General features: G+C 39.5%; 1 non-coding gene across 1 annotated transcript; it reads right to left on the bottom strand.

Moving 5' to 3' along the window:
* Window positions 1-3,780: 3,780 nt before the first annotated feature.
* Window positions 3,781-3,906, bottom strand: LOC114685550. The gene has a single exon (XR_003733471.1). It is a non-coding gene; the product is annotated as a U6atac minor spliceosomal RNA (small nuclear RNA).
* Between the last annotated feature and the right edge of the window lie 3,244 nt (window positions 3,907-7,150).

Consider the following 7,150-nt stretch of genomic DNA (forward strand, 5'->3'; position numbering starts at 1 on the left):
CACTGAACGAAGATTCAGAAGCGCCTTAAGAAGGAATCTAGCCTTTCCTGGCTGCAGAGGAATGCAGCCTCTAAGGACTGAAGTCCTTTCTCTTCAAAATTGCATTTCCACAAGTCAGAGATTTTCATGGATGTATTCTTTTCTTGGAGCACATTTATCATTGACTCAAATTACCAGGATTGCCAATATTGACCTTATTCTCTCCAATGATTGTAATAGATTTCATGTCGTCTATAAATGTCAAGTTACTGTGGTTGTTGAATGAGAATGGAATGAAAAATACCATTGTTTATCTTGTGGTATAAAAATGTCTGTTTAGGGGTTGGGGATTTAGCTCAGTGGTAGAGTGCTTGCTTAGCAAGCGCAAGGCCCTGGGTTTGGTCCTCAGTTCCGGGGGGAGGGGATGTCTGTTTAAAAGCAGATAAGCATCCAGTCATTTATCCCAGCTTGGAGTATGTAGTTCATCGGTGAACGCATGGGGCCTCAGGTTTACTGTGGAAGCAAGACTGTACAGGGTCCAAACGTATTAAACACTCCCTACCCTCACAGTCCTAGGAAAGCTGCAGTAACCAAGATTTCCTACCAGTGCAGGTGTGGCTAGCTGCTCATTAGGCAGCCAGGTGACCCCATGGAGTCAAATCTTTGGTCACCTCTTGGACCCTATGAGCCTGCTGAAGGCAGGTACTAAACTTGAGATGCAGTGCAGTCTACTATCTACAGGCTGTGGTTAGAGTCACAGACCCCAAGTGGCCTCTGAGATGACCACAGCATAGACTCTGGGTGCTGCAGTGACAGCTGGAACCTCACAAGTCAGCCCCTCACACCCATAGTGACCTCACACCACTGGAACCAGGGCTCAAGTCCCTGCACTGTCCCCACTGTTTCAGTCCTGGGCTATGCTCAGGGAACCTCACACCTTAATATGAAGATATTTGTACCCCATGTTTATTGCTTTTTTATTCTCAGTTTAAAAAACCAGAATAATAAAAAAAAAACCCTGAATCAACATAAGCATTGATGAACACAAAATGGACAATATGTTGGTAAATATAAATATGTTTTCATATACACACACAGATGTGATGCTATTTGGCCCTAAAAAAAGTATAATCACAAAATATACAGAAAAAACAGATGGACATTGACTGTATATCAGATGAGATCATCCAATCATATAAAGAAATACATTGCATTTTCTCTCCCATATGGTTAATATAAATATTAATATATGTGCATATGTGAGGAAATGTATATGTGTGTACACTAAGTAAAGTAGAAAAGAGAATAAGGTTTAAATATTTGAAGATGAGGAAGGATTTAAAGCAGGTAATGAACATGGATTGTGAAAGAGGACATATGATAACAGATTGTCAGGTTCCAACTCTGTCATGGACTTTAATTTTCATGGTGTATAAGTGCATAAAATATATTCAGTGCCGATAGTGTCAAATCCAGTGTGAATGCCTCAGATTCTGTTCAGAATGTCTGTTCTAACTGCACAGAAGTTCATCACCTCTGTAATTTCACAGGCTTTCTGTTGGGCCACCAACCTGCTCCCAAATCATGACATGGAGACTTATTAGTTATGAATGCTTGGCCTTAGCTTAGGCTTGTTTCTTGCTAACTCTTATAACTTAACCTGTTTTTCATCCACATTTTGCCTCGGGGCTCTTTACCTTCTTTTTCTCTGTACATCTTACTTCCCTGCTGTCTCCATGGCTGTCTGGAAGCTTCCTGGCTTCTGGCCCTGGGGTGTCCCTCTCTGCCTTCTTTTTTCCTTTTCCTCCATCTTAGATTTCTCTTTCTATTTTTTCCTTCTGCCTGCAAGCTCTGTCTATCCCTCTCTAGCAATTGGCTATTCTGTTTTTTATTGGACCAATCAGGTGCCTTAGGCAGACAAGGTGAAGCAAATTCAACATATCTTTATATCATTAACAAAGGCAGCAGAAACAAATGTAACACAACATTACACAGTTAAAGTAACATTTCATAGCATCAACAAATGAAACATACCTTTCCCAAGTTAAAACAATGTTTGAGAACACTGTAGTTTTCAGGTATTGTTAATTTTCACATATGAATTATTTTACTTTTAAAATATGTTTAATATTACAGAAAGAAATGAGAAATGCCAGCTGAGATTATGAGTCTCTGCTCTACTATTTAGTCCCAAGAGTACGCATTTCTGCTATAGCATTTACTCCTGAGGATGGTGTCTCTGCTATACTATCAACTGCTGAGAGCATATGTTTCTGCTGTATTATTTACTCCTGAGTGTGTCTGTCCCTGATATACTATCTACTCTTGACAGTGTGAGCCTTTGTTATATTATTTACTCCTGAGCTTGGGAGTCTATGCTGAACTACTACTCCTGAGAGTGTGTGTCTGCCACAGTTCTCACATAAACTCATCCCTTGAAAAACTTTCTGCACAGATTATAACTTTAAATAATCATTTGTAGCTGGAGAATTTTCTCTCAAGCTCCTGCCATCCCTGCCAGTCCCGGAGCCCACTTATAAACACACAGACTCTTATATTATTTAAACTGTTTGGCCTAATGGCTCAGGCTTCTAGCTAACTAGTTCTTCTATCTTAAATTAACCCATTTTTATTAATCTATAAGTTGCCACGTGGCTCGTGGTTTACCGGTACCTTACATCTTGCTTGTCATGGCTGTGGTTGGCAGGTCTCTCCGACCCAGCCTTCCACTTCCCAGAATTCTCCTCTTTCCTTGTCCCACCTATACTTCCTGTCTGGTCACTGGCCAATCAGTGTTTATTTATACAGAGTGATAGTCACAGCAATCATTCTCTTCTAGAACAATTGTATATCCATTAAGGACATTTCCATTCATAAGGGAATCTCCTTCTGTGTTCTAAGAAAATTACTAACTAGGTCTACAGAGACTCTAAGCAAGAAGGAAATATTGACTCATAAACACATAGCAAACTGGACCTTGCTTCAAAGTGTACTGCTGACCAATTCTTAAACTATTTTTTTTTTAATAGAACCTTCCCACACAGCAGCTTTTCTGTGTTATTAACTCTGATGGAAATTAAAACTAGAAGCGTAGACTCCCTTGGTTATGTAATCCAAAGGCTTATCATTTCTCTGTGTTTTCTATAATATGCATATAACTTTTACAGGTTAACAAACTGATATTAACAAAATTCAATGATAGAAGGTATGTGATATCTTGTAACTTCCTAACTACCAAATTCATTTGACAGTTACACTCCTTTCCTAACTTTATAATGATGGATAACCAGGAACTACAACAGCTGTGATCACTATGGATGCAGGAGGAGGGGAAAGGAGGGTGGGGAGTGGAGTCAGAGTTTTCCTGGTCCTGCCAGGCGCAGGTCAGGACAAATCTCTCTCACCTGCCAGTCCTGTAGCTGCTTAGATCCAACCGAGTAAACACACAGAGACTTATATTACTTATAAACTGTATGGCCATGTCAGGATTCTTGTTATCTAGTTCTTATATCTTAAATTAACCCATTTTTATTAATCTATAAGTTGCCGTGTGGCTTGTGGCTTACCAGTATCTTACATCTTTTTTTTTTTCTTTTATTTTACAACACCATTCAGTTCAACATAATAGCCACAGATTCCCTGTTCTCCCCTCTCACCCCCTCTCCCTCCCCCCAGCCCACCCCCCATTCCCACCTCCTCCAGATCAAGGTCTCCCCCGAGGACCGGGATCGACCTGGTAGACTCAGTCCAGGCAAGTCCAGTCCCCCCCTCCCAGACCGAGCCAAGCGTCCCTGCATAAGTCAAAAACAGTGGTTAGATGCCACGAAGTAGGTGGCAATGCCTTAACCGTATGTGTGTTGTTAGGCCCAAGGGCCTCTTCCATCCTTGTCAAGGGGAGTGCTAACCTTCTCTCCTTTCATACAACACAGTAGTATCTTACATCTCACTTGTCATCGTGGTGGCTGGCAGCATCTCTCTGCCTCAGCCTTCCATTTTCCAGACCTCTTTTCTCTCTTTGTCCCACCTACACTTCCTGCCTGGCTACTGGCCAAGCAGCATTTTATTTATCAATCAATCATCCACAGCACCTCCCCCTTTTCTTTTTTTTAAAGGTTTTAACTTTGACAAAGTAAAATTACATATTACAGAACAATTATCAAGCAAAAATTACAGTTACAATATCTAGTCTATTTCTATTTGGCAAAATTAAAGAAGATATCCTATCTATCCTATATTTATGAGTCTAGGGTTTCATCTTTTATCATAACTGAGGAAATTATAACTAGCTAGTCTTCAACTACATCAAAGACCTCAGAAGGATATAGTATTACCTGAGAAATGGGAAAAGGATGCAAGCAACTTTTGGGAGTCTTGCAAGAGTAGACAGAGACAGCTGGCAGCCTGGACAGTTCTTTGGTAAAGTTGGGGCATCTGTCTTCAGCCCACAGGCCTAGAGTCTCTCAGTCACTTTTCTCTGTGTCCTGTAGAATGTCTGGCAGTTTCCTCTGAAGGACCATTTTGCCAAGAAAAGTTCAGTAGTCACCTTTCTATGGGTCCTGCATGTCCAGTCGATCAAGTAGTCCAGGCAAGAACAGTTTCTTGCCCAATGGCTATTTTTACCAAGAAGAAGATAAACTCCATATGGAGTATCTTCGATGCCCATCCTCCTCTCTGAAGTAAATCTGGTGCTGCCAGGAACAGACATGTCTCACTGTCCAGAAAGTCTAAATTTTTAAAAATATTTTAAATGTCATATTCTGTAGGTCTTTGAAGTGTTTGAAGATTACCTGTCTATCTGGAATATATCTATATGTACCTAGAAAACATAACTAACATGGCTACAAGTATGATTATCATAGATGACTAATTATTAATCTATTTCTTAATTATCCATTACAATTTTAAATGAGCCATACAAACATAATACCTTAAACGAGAGTAAAAATATAATACAGTATAACAAAATTAACTTTAAATTTGTATCAATTAACTAAAATCTATAGCAATGTAAAACATTTTTAAACAAGTTGCTCTTTAAAAGTAGGTTCAATAATCTACCCTTTCATCCTATCGTATGCATATCATATCCCCTTTTCTTCTTTAGAAAGAGATCGCATTTATAATCAACCTGATTTAAATAAAAATATTGGTTTTTCTTTGTCCCACACCAGAGGGCTCTTCTGATATAGGACACAAGAATCTCTTAACCTTTTATTTTAGGAATATGCTTAGGTTTAGAGAAGAAGTGAGCCAATTCCATCTCCAAAGCCAGCTTGGTACATTTGGGAATTTGGGCATAGCTTCTCTTACTACTTCCTGATGGATGGGGTGCTGTATCTTATGGGGACACAAAGAAAATTTTAGGATTATGGATTAGTCCTAGAGGGTGTATCATCTGAGCCAGTTGCCTTGAAATGGTTCTGGATGTTGGATCATCTGGGTCTTGGTGTCATCAGAGACCTTTCAGGGGGTCTTGGCTGGTCAAACCTGATGTATCTTAATCTGGAACAAATCCATAGCCTCTGGCTTTCTGTGGAAACAAAAGCAGAGCCTCCTTTCCAAAGCAACATATTCTTAGATCCAAATTTTGAAGTCAAGGTATCTTGAAAATATACATATTGGCTTAACTCAACAGCTTTTATAATCAAATATTTTTCTGCAGTTAAGAATCCCAAAGACAACACACTGCAGATTCTCTGTGTAATATCCATCTTATCCATCTTTACATGGCTTTTTTTGGGGTTCATATTTATTTATTTATTTATTTATTTATTTATTTATTTATTTATTTATTTATGCTTTGTTTTTTGAGACAGGGTTTCTCTGTATATCTCTGGCTGGCCTAGAACTCACTCTATAGACCAGACTGGCATAAACTCAGAGACCTGCCTGCCTCTGCCTCCTGAGTACTGAGATTAAAAGTGCACACCACCACCACCAAGCACTTTGTTCACTCTTAATGAGTATTTTTCCCTTTTGATAGTGTACCCTATCAAACTCTTAATATACTGAAAAACTCAAATGTCACCTTCAAGGTGTCATTTCAGGTCCTCAATTTAGGTTATTCCATCCTGACACATTGCTTGCAAGTCTATTATAATATGCAATTCATTCTGCCAAGTATTTATCTACTATGTAGAGACCAACTATTCCAGTTTTCTGGTACTGAAGGATTTCCTGGATGTTAAGAGTTTTTGTTGGATAGAGTGCTAAAACCTGGACTGTTCCAGGCAGACAACAGTGAAATGATAATCATCCTAACTTACAGACAAGTTTGTCTCCCCTTTGCCAACCAGCAGTCCAGAGGGAAAGGAGCTCACACCTTCTCTCCATTCATACAATGACTTGCACATAGAAATACTGGTAATAGGGGCTGGAGAGATGGCTCAGTCGTTATGAGCACTGAAACAGCTTGCAACTGTCTGTAACTCCAAGATCTGACACCCTCACATAGACATACATGCTGGCAAAACGCCAATGCACAGAAAATAAAAAAAAATCCTGCTAATAGTGAGAATAATAGTTTATACTTGAGCCTTTACAACATGTCAGGTTCTGTGCTTGGATTCTTTTTTTTTTTTTTTTACACAGGGAAACCCTGTCCTGAAACAACCACTCCCTGCCCCCCCCCAAAAAGTTTTACCTTCTTAGTGCTAAAAGACAGTCTTTAAAGATTACTCCATAATCCTAAAATTTTCTTTGTGTCCCCATAAGATACACGCACCAGAAGAGAATTTGACATTTCTGCTGCCATTGTTGCTGTTATAGCAGTGGCAGCCACCACTGCTACTCTTTCTGGGATCACCATTTCATAATTGCTTACTACAGCTAGCATGGTAGAGACCCTGGCAGCAAAAGTAGCTACCACAGTTACTTAATCTTTCATTCTATTGGGCATGATAAATTTAATTCAATAGTATATACATTTTGATTGGCTTTGAAAAATATGAATTTATGAACTCAAGTTCCATTTGCTTTTGGGGTACCATACCATCTTACAAGGACTCCAATTTGCAGTAAGGCTCGTTAAGGAAGGGAATGGCTCAGTTGCCTTTAGCCTATTGGCTATGGGTGGGTTAGGATTGCTATTGGCCTTTTCTGTGTTGAACACACAGATTGCAAGCCCAACGCTACTTTGAGATCTTTGGCAGCAGTTAACTCTGTAGCTCAC

Source organism: Peromyscus leucopus, chromosome 11 (assembly GCF_004664715.2).
Source record: "Peromyscus leucopus breed LL Stock chromosome 11, UCI_PerLeu_2.1, whole genome shotgun sequence".
NCBI lineage: Eukaryota > Metazoa > Chordata > Mammalia > Rodentia > Cricetidae > Peromyscus > Peromyscus leucopus.